Here is a 14,281-nt window from a genome sequence, read left to right as displayed (position 1 = left end):
AACTCACTGAGACACAGGCACACCTAAAAATATTGGCTCAGGTATTTAGAAATTATGAATAAATATCCTACAAAAGAACTCAAACTTTAATGTCTTAAGTATTTTTAGAACCTTATACAAGTTTCTGTATAATATATGTTTTATAGCTTTTGCATCTCAGAAGAAAAGTAGAACAATTTTCAAATCATGTACTTGAACTTTAATATCACTTTAATATCATTTCCACTGCACAGATGGATTATCTTGTATTCTCTTAACATTTCTGCATCATAGAATCTATTTATGTAAATCACATCTCCTTTAATAACTTGTTTCATTGTCCTATTTTAGTCTGTGTTCTTCAACCTGAATTTCTGTAGATTTATCACTTGCAGCTTAAAGCAATTTTACATGGTGTTCAGATTTTGAAGAAAAAGAAATCCTACATGTTGCTGCCCCCTTGTGGACTCTGCAGCATGTGCCAGCTGCAATTAAAGACCTTCATCTCATTCTTCCTAAGAATTAGTGAAGGTATCTACTTACTTTTTATTTTTTTTAAGATAGTCTTGTAGAGCCAACATTTTTAGCATTTTAAAATGCTGTTATATCACCTCCATTTATTCCTGTAAAATTTTGGTTGATTTATATGAGTTTTAAAATCCCAAGATGCAGGTACATCCTACAACAAAGCCAAATGTAATTGTCTGCATGTAGTAAGTATCTAGATGTCTTTACACAGTGCTTCTTTACTTAGAAGTGCTGTACTTATTTTATTAGCAGATAATTCTTTGACATGTATCTGTGATAGGAGAATAAGAAAAAATTATGAATTTATGGATTTAGAAACAAAACTTATGCTTTATTCAAGTCACATTAACAGTTAATAATAGAGCTGAAATTAAAATCGGAGTCCTCTGCTTTCCAGACCCTGTGGTACTGGGGATTGAACCCAGAAGTGCCCTACCACTGAGCCACATCCCCAGCTTTTTTTTTTTTCCTTGAGACATGGTCTTGCTGAGTTGCCAAAGCTGACCTCAAACTTGGCGTACTCCTGCCTCAGCTTCCCTAGTGGCTGGGATTACAGGCATGTGCCACTGCACCTAACTACTTCCATGCATTAATCCTTTTTTTTTTTTAAATATTTTTTAGTGGTAGATGGACATAATATCTTTATTTATTTATTTTTTTGTGGTACTGAGGATCGAACCCAATGCCTTGCACGTGTGAGGCAAGGGCTCTACCACTGAGCTACATACAGTCCCAGCCCATCTGTGCATTAATTCTTACATTCTCAACAAATTATAAATTATCTTACTGCCATGGTTCAAAGAATTCACATTAGTAGAGTCTTGGGACATATTACGTAAGTAGTATGATCACTGTACTTTTTATGTCATCCTTCAAAAGAGGTACATGTATCACTATAGAAAACATCGCTCCAAAACTGAATGATGGAGGACAGCCATAATGAACCAAAGACACCTTGAAGTTGTGCCTTCTAGTTAGCCTGTTACTTCCATCTTTTCTAAATTTGCATCAAGATTGCCATGTGTGGATTGCCTTGGATTTTACACAATCTGGTAACCATACATGCATTATGAGTTCAGCAGGCATTATTTTACTTTCAGAATTTCCAGCAGTAAGCTTTTATAAACAAAATGATTACCTTTGGTTTCATGCTTAGGACAGTATATAGCAGATTCTGATGACAAGTTCTTTTATATTGTGGGCTCTAAAAGACTTTAAGTATACATAAACACTTCTTGGTTTTTAATGTGAATATTTTTCTGGCATGCAAAAGGATTTTGGTTTTTGTTCTCTTTTGAGGAATGAGCATATTGGCCTTTGCCTAGTATCTTTTCACAGCTATCTATCCAGTCCTTATAGATCGTTATCCGGGACTGGGAGTCAGCTGGGTGAAGAGCACTTTCCTAACACGCAAAAGGCCAACTTCATTCCCCAGCACCACAAAGAGAGAGAGACTGTTAACCTGGACAAGTAATAATGACAATTGAAATTTCATAGTGGACATAATCGCTAAACACAAAATACTTATTTTCTTTCAATGAAAGAATCCTAGCTATGGTTTATTTATTCTTATTTAATACTTCCTGTGTGCCAGGCATCATTATAGGAAAACCAAATGGGAAAAAAATGCCCCTCCTTCTCTCATGGAACAATATTCTAGTAGAAGGAAATACAAGATGATTAACTTCATAAGTTATTTAGCATGTTAGAACTATTATGGGGGGAAAAGTAGCTCAGGGAGGCCAAGGTCACCAAGAGAGGTCTCACTGAGAAAGCAAATTAAGGATGTTTGGTTTTGTTATAAAAATAGAAAGTTTTATAGCATATTTGCCTCACAGTGAGCCAATAAAAAGGGAGAAATTGGAGATTAAGGAAAGAGATAGTGGTGGAATTAAAGTTCTTAAGTAGACAGGAGGGAAGGGGAGTAGAGGAGATCCAAGGCCAAATTGTAGGGGTTGTGCTTAGATAGGAGTAGGGACAATATATAGGTAACACCACAGTCATGCTGGAAGATTTAATGGTAGAACTTCTGATTGAGTCTTGGTACAGTGAGAGAGGTCATTTGCCTGATGAGAATGAAGGGGACTGAGGATGTTGGAGATTTCTGAAAACAATTGTTTCAGAATTGACTAGAGAGGTTTCTAACTCAGAAACTGGATAGATGTCAACATTACTAATCATGAAAGGACAGACAGAGGAGAAATCATCTATGCATTGGTGTGCTGGGAATAACAAGGTCAGTAATGGACACGTTCAAGTTCAGTGAAGACATGTTCATTTGGTGATTCCTCTGGTTCCCTCAGAAAGAATGTACAGAATATGAATAAAATACCAAGAATGGAATCTTAGAAAATGCTAACATTTAAGGAGAACCAAGAGAACTAGATACGGAAGAGGAACAGAGTTTGAGAAAGAAGAGGTTGATAGTAGTGTGTCCTGTGTTGGTTCCCAAAATATAGCACAGATATCACCAGAGGTATGCAAGCTTTTAGGCAGTACTTCTAATAGTTATGGTTTATTTTAATGAACATTAGAAAAAATACATAACTTTCAACACACCTGTTTTTACCTACTCCTAAAGTCAGACCGTACATTTGAGCCTGAATCCTCATGTTTTGGATCCGCTCTCCTCCTTTCTCTCCCCCTCCTCTCCTTTCTACTTAAGAACTTTACTGTGACAATTACCACTTTCCTTAATAGTCAGTTTTTCCCTTTTTATTGGATCATTTCTAGGCAAACCTATGGTTTGTGAAAAGTGGTACAAGTTGTGTATCCTTACCCAAAATGCTTGGAACCAGAAGAATATTAGATTTAGGACTTTGGGTGGGAGGGTGTTGGCATGTACATAGTAAGATATCTTGGTAAGGGGACCCAAGTCTAAACGTGAAATTCATTTTGTTTCATTACACACCTAGCTTGAAGGCAATTTCGTGCAGTATTTTTGGTGCATGTGCATTTTAACTACAACCCATCACTTGAGTCAAGTATGGAATTTTCTGCTTATGGGATCATCTCAGAAATTTTCAGATTTCAGATTTTCAGACTGGAGATGCTTAACCTGTACTGATTTTTCCCTTTCAATATCCGTAGATGTAAGATTAAACTGTGAATCCATTAGAGAAAAACATTATGTAAATATGACATTGGTCCCTATGGAAAAATCATGACAGTCATTAGCAAATGACTGTGGTGTGGGAAGCTCTGGGTTTAATGACTTAGAAAGTCAGGATGACTTCATTTTATCAAGAACATTTTCTGTGAAATGGGGAGATATCTACATTAGAACAACATGAATAAATTTTAGGATAATGGAAGTATCAAAGTGAGCTCTATGTATGGTTGAATTGCTTTCAGAGCTATTAGCACAGTTTTTAAAATATAACTCATTTCATCATGTCACTGAGTGACTTAAATAACTTTAAAGCAATGGGAAATGATGCCAAGAATTTTTCTTCAGATAGCATGTTAATAACAATAGGACACAAATAAGAAAAGCCATATTTTTAAAAATTTACTTATTAGAAACATAAAAAAGTAATTGTGTGTTTAAAATGCAAGGGAGACTGCATTATACCAGCCCCACTCTCAAAAGTGGCACACGCCTAAATTCCAGCAGCTCTGGAGGCTGAGCAGGAGGATCATGAGTTCAAAGCCATCCTCAGCAACAGTGAGGCACTAAGCAACTCAATGAGACCCTGTCTCTAAATAAAATACAAAATAGGGCTGGGATGTGGCTCAGTGGTTAGGCACCCCGGGTTCAATCCCCAGGATGAAAAAAAAAAATGAACTATTTCATTTGTAGTAGAAAAGTAGTAGAAAATTTTGATAGATGATTGAAGAAATAGGCCATTTTTCAGCATGTAATACACACAGAGCAAGTTTTTTTTCTGTTTCACCAAGAGGTATCAAAGTGGAGCTGAATCACTGCAGACTTGACTCTGGTAGTCCGAGGATTGAGATCAGGAGCAGCAGTTCAGCTGTCACCCTGGGCGTTGCAGTAGCACTTTCTGAAGGCAGCCAGGGTGGGTTGGCACTGCAGCTTTGTCACTCAGTTATGGACTACCTAGTGCTCGATAATGTGAAGTCACAAATTCTATCATCTCTGAATTACAGAGCTCCAAGTTACTCTCTTGAGTCCTTAAAGGAAGCCATCCACATTTTTTAAGTAGTAAATTAAATTTAGATCACAGTGCTGCTTCCTTTCTCCTCTGTATGTAGCACGTCCATTGAAAGGTACATCATTAATTGTATCTTGTGATCACGTATCTGTTGGTCAGGTTGAAAAGTTATATTTAGAAATATTTTCTTGTATAAGCTCCCTTCTGCATCAGGAACTTACCATGATTCCGTGAACTCACGTCACAAAGGACAGTGATTATTCACAAAACAATCGAGAAGAAATATGTAGGATGAACAAGATGAGGCCTATTTAGCCTGGCCCTGTTTAGTCATTGGCCAAGACCTTGTTAGTAAGGTGTCTTGCCTCAGTCTCCTTGTAGAAACTGAAGGGGTCTGACTTCTAGTTATACAAATTTATGTGTAGTAAATTAAGCATGTTCACTGGATGTCCTTTATTTTTTTTAATTTAATATAATTAATTTGTTTATTTGCAGTGCTGGAGATTGAACCCAGGGCCTTACACATGCAAGGCAAGCACTCTGTCACTGAGCTACACCCCCAGCCCTGTTTTTCCTTTTAAATCTTCAGTTTTCACTCATCATTCTAGATGTTTTGGAGACATTTTAGTTTATCTACTGTTAAGCTTTGCCATCTCACCCAGCAGAATTGACACAAGTCTTCTCATTTACTCTAATTGTCAGAATACATGCACACACATAATTCCCATCCTACATTGGTAATGTGGGCTCTTTTTAAATTTTTTTAAGTCACTTGTGCCTCAAAAAATTCTTTGTTTGCTGTGAGAGAACTGAAATGAATTCCCAGTTTGGGAATATTTTTTTTTCTTTTTTTTTGTGTGTGGGGGGGTGCTGTTAAAACAGTGAGCACTAAGCATTTAAACCCCTCTATAAATCTGATCATTGGATGATCTCTACTCACTTTCATGGCCTAATGGAAATAAAACAGTAGAGAAAAGTACTAGTAAGATTTTAAAATACATATGATTAAGTATACTTGCTATGTGTGTGTTACATATATACGCTAATCTGGGTTTTTCTTCCCCTTTATTCTTTCATTGTTAGTAGTTATTAGTAGTAGTTGAATTTATTTCCCATTAAGAAACTATACTCTTCAAGAAAAATTTCAGTAATTTGTTGTTTTTCCTTAACCACCAAAGTTTATTGGATTATAATTTCACAAATGCAGGAGAAATTTAAATCACTTTTCACAGCTATTGAGAGAATTCGGATTTCTCTCCTCAGTTAATTGTCTTTTAAAAAGCAAACCTAAGGGTTGGGGATATAGCTCAGTTGGTAGAGTGATTGCCCCAGCAACAAGGCCCTGGGTTCAATCCCCAGTACCGCCAAAAAAAAAAAAAAAAAAAAAAGCAAACCTAAATTTGACATTCAAATGTGCCTGTCTTAAAGCACTTTCAACCTCATTAGCTATGCTGTCAGGTATTGCTTAGTAATCCAGCCAAATCACACATATCCCAAGTGATGATTGTAGAAACTAATAATAAAAATAATAGCTTCCCAGAGCCAGAGGTCAGTAGCACCTGAGAGCCCTGGTGTTGAACAGGTCTGATTTCTGCTGTTCATGCAACAATATAGCCCTGTTTCCATCAATGATACAAAATATCCCTAGAGAAAACCCTAATATGAACAAAAAATAAGCAATTCACCATGACTCTCATAGTATACTGGCTAAAACCATAACTTAAAAATTGGGAGAAAAGTGAGTAATGTCCTGGAAACCACATTACAGTGTGCAAAGTAGCCACTGAGGTGAGTTTCTGCAGGTGACTTTCATTTGGTGACATAAAGCAAGAGAAAACAGTGTGATACCATAATGTGTTTTTCTATACTTTCCCCTCGATTCTGTGCCTTGGCTGTATGTACTTAGGTATAGATAGGTACACTCAAATCCGAGTGCCTCTAATCACACACCCCTGAAGTGGGTTTTGCAGTTAAGGAATTAGGGAACTTTGTTAATGAAATCCAGAAGTCTGTGCTAAAAATGTACTTTGCTAGAGTGGCTTGAGTGGATTTTTTAACCTTGGCCTGAACATACTACGCACACTGATGGAAAGGCCTGTGCCTAGTGCTTGCTCTTTGTCTGTTTATCTAGGTCCTGTGAGTTAGTACTAGTACAGGATCTGATGGGTTATAAAATTAGGATCTTGGGTTCTCATTTGAAGATGCTATCCTTAAAATTCACTTAACCTTAACCTCAGGAGTTACAAAGACCTAGCAGCCTATGAGATACTATTAATCTTTGTCTGGCATCATATCCTTGGTCTCAGAAAAAAGGTAAGCCTGGTATGCCTACCAAGTACTTCTCAGGGCAGGTTCCATCCCCACTGTTCATGTCTCTGCGCCTCCATTTGCAGTTGCAAGAAAAGGAACAGAATTAAAAGTGTTCTAGGGTCCCTTCCTCAACACCAGCAGGCGAATGGAGAAGGAATCAGATGATAGACCCTTAAGGTTGTGAGAAGCTAGGAAATCTAACCGTCACCCCCCCCCCCCATCTGTTTGTAGGCTTATTCTATTAGAAACTGAGTGAAGCAGAATCAAAGAGGTGTGCTGAATTCAAGCTTGCCGACGACTAAAGGACTAACATCTGCCTTTTGCAAAGTCTGTTCTAATTGTGCCACATCCTGGTGTGTAGTGATGCCCACCAGGGATAATCTGTTTTCTGTACAACATGCATCCTACTGGTTTCATGTGTTTGCACATCTGTCTGTTTTCTGTAGCTCTTCCCCATGACCCCCTCCTTTCCCCACTGCAAAATTACCAATCTTACCCATCTTTCAAGGCCCACTGTTGCCATATGACTTACCAGTCACTTCAGCTTCTGGACTCATCATTACGTTTATTTGTGCACATACACAGCTCTCCTCCAAGAGTCTCCAAACTCCCTGACAGTAGGAACCTTTTTTCATCTTCATACACTAGCCCACCACATACTGCATGTCCTGCTCCTGTGTTTAGCACCCAGATGCACTTTGGCAAAGTAGCTGATGATATTTTGAGTCTGAACCTATATAATAAAAGTGATAAAAAGTAAGTCACATATGCTTGCTGTTTTCCCAGAGGGCTGTATATGAACTTCCGTTCTATTGAACCCCCATTCAAAATGCATATGTAGGTATAGATATCCTTTTAGAATCTGCAGCTCCCAGCATAGGAGGCAGAAAAAGGAATAGTCTTGTCTCACTTGTCCTCTGTAAGCTAACACATCTCATAGTTATTCTCCCACCTCCATTCTCCACTGTTTTTAATGAAGTTACAAACAAATGTCCTTTTTGACCCTCATTCAAAATTAACATCTACAAGTCATCATTAAGCCTGAGGATGTCTGGTAGATTTGTTTTCCTAGTATTGTGTGAAGAAAATTTCCCTAGGCTGAAATATGCCAGAGATTTACATTAGAAATCATAAAAATATAGCTATGGCAGTTAATTTTCTTATTTTTCTCTTTCAGTATAGTCTGCATGAAAACTGTCTCATAGTAAACTCCTAATGAATGTTTAAATCCCCTTGTTTAGAGATGAAATTTGATCTTTCATTTTTCTAAAGGAAGTGACAACTCCTAAGAGATTGGATTCTACCTATGTGTCCTGTGCCTCTCTAGGCTGCTACTCACTTTGCTTCCTGCGTTTTAGTCATTTAGGAGAAGACCCTTGGCAAGATCAACATTCTAGATTTATATTGAGTTCTCCTTTTTCTGCTCTAAAATGAGTCGGGAGTATAGGTCTGCAAAAACCAATTCAGCCCCAAATTCTTTTTTTTTTTTTTTTTTTTTTTTGGGGGGGGTGCTGGGAATTGAACTCAGGGCCTTGTTCTTACAAGGCAAGCACTCTACCGACTGAGCTATCTCCCCAGCCCCCCAAATTCTTAAAAAAGCAGATTCCCAATGTGTGAAGAAGAGTATTCCCCAGGAGAGAATTCTGCTCCAGAGTAGGCAGTTAAAGGGAAACACAAATGTACATGTATTTGGGGTCACGTGCTTTTCTTTCTTCCTCTTTTTATCCTCCTGTTCTCCTCTGATGCTTTCACCTCACCAAGAGAGAATTCCAGGCTAAACCTGAGATTGCCAATCTTTAGTCTCTAATATGGTCTCTCTTCTCTCTGGCAGTGAACTTTTTACGTCAGTCAGTACATAACCATTACTTGAAAGTCTCCTGCAAAGAATTCCATTCAGTAGTAATTGCAGATTTAATGAGCCATTCCTTCTGTTGAAGTCACGTCTTTTGTCCTCTCCAAGTAGAGACCAGCACAGGGCAGAGGAGGTGAGCATCTTCATTTGCCATTCAGGGACAGTCATCAGCAATCCAAGTGAGCATCTTCATTTGCCATTCAGGGACAGTCATCAGCAATCCAAATTTCGCCCAAACTCATGGAGTTCTGTATTCTTATTGTTGCACTGCTTTCATTAGTGGTGTTCTCCAGGAATCTCCTTACTGTAGGACAGTAGTTTATCTTCTCATTTCAGATAGAGCCTAGACATGGTAAACTGATTTAGCCAAGTCCATACGCTGAGCCTTTAGCTAAGGCAGAATTTGAATTCATACTATGGAATGTGCCTCTTGGTAAAAGGTCTGTGGACTCTGTCACCACCCTTGGAGGTATAAATCCTAACGGTATGTGTTCCCAGTAAGATTTCTGTCTTTCTAGTATTTTACCTACTAACTGTGTGGCACCAAAATTCCATAGGCCAATATGTTGTAAATGTTGCCTGATAATATCTTGAAGTCATTTTGTGTAACAATGGTGAGCAACTGAAAGATGTACTTGTGTTCACTTCATGATTTACTTTATTCTCATTTCCAAAAGACTGATTTTATTTTGCCAGAGAAATAAATATGAAACCATGTTATGAGTTAAATTATAATAAAATGAAACATTCCCATTGTGTTTTTAAAATACATATTTACAAAACATAGTTTGCCTCTTTAACTGCATAATTTCATATGCAATTGGTTAGAAAGGTAGGGAGAACAGGGTGGATGTGCTGCTCAGTGGCAGAGCACTTGCCCAGCATGTGAGAGGCCCTGGGTTCAATCTTCAGTTCTAAAAAAATAAGAAAGAAAGAAGAAAGAAACCGAGAAAGAAAAATTCTACAAAAAGTGACTCAAGTCTCTTAAAAGGATGAAAGTATCTGCGTTTTCCACCCAGATACCCTATATTTAATTGGATGTGCCAGAATGTTTCCTATAAGGTAGCTTTTCTAAGAGGTAAAAGGAGACTGTTTGAGTATCAGTTCACTAGATCTGGACTAGTAGGAAAACCTTTAGAATATTCCACTCTTCACAGAGATGATTTTTCAGACATCTGCTAACTTTGCTTTAAAATTTAAATTCTAGTTACCATTACAAATCAGTTTGTTATTTATATCTTAGAAATTCATTATATAATTAGGTAACATAGCAGTATTACTCTGACTTGTTATATTAAAAAATAAAAGTATATTAGAGCAAGTGAGTTTTGGGGAAGAACTAAAGCAGTATTAACAACCTGGAAGGATTGTTGAGTTGCACGGAGCCCGGTGTTGATTTAACTCCACATATTTGTCTACAGTTAGTTTTCATCTTGTAAGGCAGTGAATTCACATTATTATAGTGTCCCTCAGAAAACACAGAAGAGAAAACTATAAAGCTAATTTCTCATACTAAATATCTGAGGGCTTGGATATGCTGAAAAGCTTAATCTAAATTGCTATTTTCTTCTAAAAACCTGGTAGAAATGAGCTCCGTACCACCTTCAGCCTCCCCTGTGTATGTACCAACAGACACACATTGAAATTAAGGCAGATCCTGTAATAACTTCTAGTAGCCAGTTGATCATACTCAAGATTCTGCAATGACCATAGCTAAAAGAACTTATTTAACAAGATTACACTGGGATAACTCCTCCATTGCAAGTTTTCAGGGAGATAACACTAAGAATAATAGCATCTATGTGTTGGGCAACTGTTTGTATTTAATTCTTAACAACTTAATGAAGTGATACTACAGTTAAACTCAGTTTGCAGATGAGGAGACTGATACTAAAGAGGTTAAGATAACACATCCTGCTCTTCAGAACTAGAAAGTGGTGGAAATAGGATTTGAACTCATGTAGTCTGGTTCTATTTCTGTGTTCTCCTTCACTATGCCCTAATGCTGAAAGAACCACATGATCTTGTCACTGGTGCTAGCTTAATTACTTGGTTCTTACCAAGTTTTGATGCTTCTCAATTCATTCATAGCATTTATTTATTATAAATAACCTTAGAAGATCCAAAGGTAGCCCTCCAGGAATCTATTTACCAACTTAAGACATTCAGAAAGTGAGAGTTCTCTCTTTTTTTTATTTTTTAACATGAATGCTAACTCAACTCTAGTTAGAAAGTGGAAAATATTCTAGGGACTTTGTCAACGAAATTAACATGAGAAGAAAGGAGATTTTCTTAATCTTAGAAATGATAGGATTTCTTGAGAACTTTATTCTGAAAAATTGTCTACCATGGGATAAATGCTTTATCCCTCAGGAGACCTATACTTTCACAAGGCATATTAAATATTTTTGTATTCCAGAACACCCTTGCAGGATAGGTCAATATTAATAACCTGATTCATGCAAGAGATGGTCTGATATGTCTAAGATCTCACAGCAGTTTCAGAGTCCACAGTACCCTCCTTGGAGTTTTATACTTCGTTGGTATTACTTTGTAGTCTTTTGTTTCTAAGAAAAGTCAAACCCACCAGGATTCAAATTATATGTTAAATGCTTTGCAAGCAAATATAGGTCATTATGCATAGAAAAGTGTTTCCATTTTCACCTGGGACCTTGTTATCTAAAACATTTCTTTTAAATCACGTAGTTCCTTTAAAAGTGTAAAAACATACCTTTCAAGGTTAGTCCAAGCCATAGAAATACATTTTTGCATCAGCAAAAATAATGGTCATATGCTTGGAAGATGACTTAGTACTTTCCAGGTGTCCTTTCATAGTTCCTTCTCTAATATTTTCTTATTTCTTTAGTGAGAACATCATCTTCACCTCTACCAGAAAATTAAGCAATGTTTTTTCATGCAGGTAGCTTTTTTTAGTTTCCCTCTGAGCTAGAACAGACCAATAATGTGGTACACAGTGGAGACTTTAGTTCTTTCTAAAGTGCCTAACTTCCCCCTTAGATAATTAGAAGTAATTTAAAAATTAGCCAACTTGACTTTCTATAATTAGTCTAGCTACTTATGCAAAATCACACTAGAATTCTAAACCAGTCTGTTTTTAACTGTTAGTGTAAGAAAGTTAACATTAAGCGTTCTTAAAGCAATTGATTTTACTATTATTATTATTATTAGCAATTGGTTTTTATTTGATCATTTGATGCTGCCTAGAAATACCCTAACAGAAACGTCTGGTTCTTTTTGCATTTCTCCAGTTCTCCCCTCTGCTCTCTCCTGCTTCCTCTGAAAGGTGTTTGCTCCAGTGTCCTGAGTTAGAGGGCAAAACACTCCTCGAATGCACAGGGCTGGCTTCAGGAGAGTGTCCAGGTTTGAGGTCATGCAGAGGACTGATTTTAGCTTTTTTAAAGTCTTAAGTGTCTGCGTTAGCCTTATCTTTAAATTGCCTATAAGCCATTTTTTTTTAATTGTAAATATTTTAAAAGGTAAAACCAGTTGAATGTTTGCAGTAAGAAGAGGGTAGGAGAAACAAAAGATGGTGTGGGGACAGGGAGATAACTTCAGAAATCACAACTTTGCTGGGTTGCAGGGTTCGTCTTTGCTTTAGTAATGTTAAGTGTCACAGAACCTGCATCAAGGTTTCGATCAGCTGCAGCATCATTTTCTCCTCTCTGCTTTTAACAGTCATGTTTATTTATATCCAAATTAAGAATTCCCTCTGAGAAGCATGGTGTTCTTCATAGTAACTCCTAGGAGCTGGGTGTGCGGAGCTGCTTGCCGTCATGGCTCTGTGGTGATGCTCTTGTGCCGAGTTCCTCTGTGCTTAACTGCAGATGGTGAGAGCAAGTGGGTGCACATCAGCAACCTCTTTCCTCTCACAGGAGACTCTCAGAAGGAAAGCAGCTACAGGTGTTGATGACTTCTCCCCATTTGCCCTCCATGGGAGCACACGGACACACCACCCACTCTCATCCTATTGTCCTTCTCCAGAATTGTCTCTCTGCCCAGCGCTCCACTCCCTTGCCTGGAGTACCATCTCCCCTCCCTTTTGTTAGAGCAGCACTGACTGGTGGAAAGCCAAGAGGCTCTGGAGTAAGATCTGATTCAGTCCCACATCTACCACTCACTTGCTGTTTGAGTTTAGGCAGTCACTTCATCTCACTGAGAGTCCCTTTCCTCGTGTACAAAACAAGGATCAGTTGTACTTCACAAGTCTTATATGAGGGCAGTGGAAGGAGGAAGCCCAAGTCCTCAGCAGCTCCCTGCTCCCGCCCTTGTCGTTCCCCCTTTCGCAGTCCTGCCTGTTCTTCACAGCTCAAGTTCTCCTTACTCAAGCCGCTTCTCTAAGGCACACACTTGGCACAGCACAGTGCCTCAGTATTGTTTGTTCTATAGACAAGCTTTTTTTTAAAACGGGATTGAGCACAGGGATGCCTTACCACTGAACTTCATCCTCAGTCCTTTGTATATTTTATTTTGAGATCGGACCTCAGTCAGTTGCTGAGGGCCTCATGAAGTTGCTGAGATTGGCCTCAAACTTGGGAGCGCCCGCCTCAGCCTCCTGAGTCTCTGGGATTACAGGCATGTGCCACCATGCCCAGCTTCTTACAAGCTCCTTGAAAGTTAAAACTCTGTTTTTTAAAGTTGTTAAGTGTCTGTGGTAGCCTTATGTGTATGGCCACCTCAGATGTGTGAGAGTGCAGAATTGGAAAATGGAAAGTGTTTCCCAAGGAGGTGGTCTCCCTACTCTAAGCACAATGAGCTCAAGTTGGTGTTAAGTCCACTACATTTTCTTGGTGCAATAAGGGAGAGTATTTTCTTAAATTATGGAACCTAAAAGGGAGCTATCAAATCCAGCAAAAGGCTTCTTGTTCTTCCATTAGTGCAGAGAGAACTTGTTTGGGTACATCTCTTTAAGACAGCATTCTCCAAAAAATGAACTTTTGACATATTTAAATAGAGCAGTTACTTATATACACTTAACCAAATAAGTGTCCTCTGACAGGAAATCTGTGATCTTCTGTTGAATATGCATTGTTGGCAACAGTGTACATGAGACAGAGGGAGGAAGAAGACACCTACCTGTTCAGCAAGCCAGGGAGGAACTAATGTCATATCCATGTCACTGCCACATTGGACACAATAGCCTAGTATTCTCTTATGATCATCAGGTGGAGCTAAATATTATTTTTTTAATCCATATTATCATACAATTCCTAAGAGAATCAAAACCCTTTGACTTATTGGCAAAATTCTAAGTAAAGATTAATCTCACTATACATGTTAGAAGTATCAAACAATGCTAGGATCACATTCAAGATTTGGCATTTTATGCTTAGATAAATCTTTATCATTATGACCAAAACTTTTTTTCGTTTCCTTTTTTTTTTTTTTTCATAAAAGGTTCTGCTGTGTTGCCCAAGCTAGGCTTGAACTTGGTTTTCCAGCCTGGACCTCCAAGTAGCTGGGATTGTAGGTGTGT

General features: G+C 38.1%; 1 protein-coding gene across 3 annotated transcripts in view; it reads left to right on the top strand.

Moving 5' to 3' along the window:
• Window positions 1–14,281, top strand: part of Ttc17 (tetratricopeptide repeat domain 17) — a 113,334-nt gene that overhangs the window by 45,482 nt on the left and 53,571 nt on the right. The window lies entirely within an intron of this gene.

The sequence above is a fragment of the Sciurus carolinensis genome, chromosome 11, assembly GCF_902686445.1.
Source record: "Sciurus carolinensis chromosome 11, mSciCar1.2, whole genome shotgun sequence".
Lineage (NCBI taxonomy): Eukaryota > Metazoa > Chordata > Mammalia > Rodentia > Sciuridae > Sciurus > Sciurus carolinensis.
Note: the sequence above shows the minus strand (reverse complement) of the source record. Positions and strands in the feature narration are given on the sequence as shown.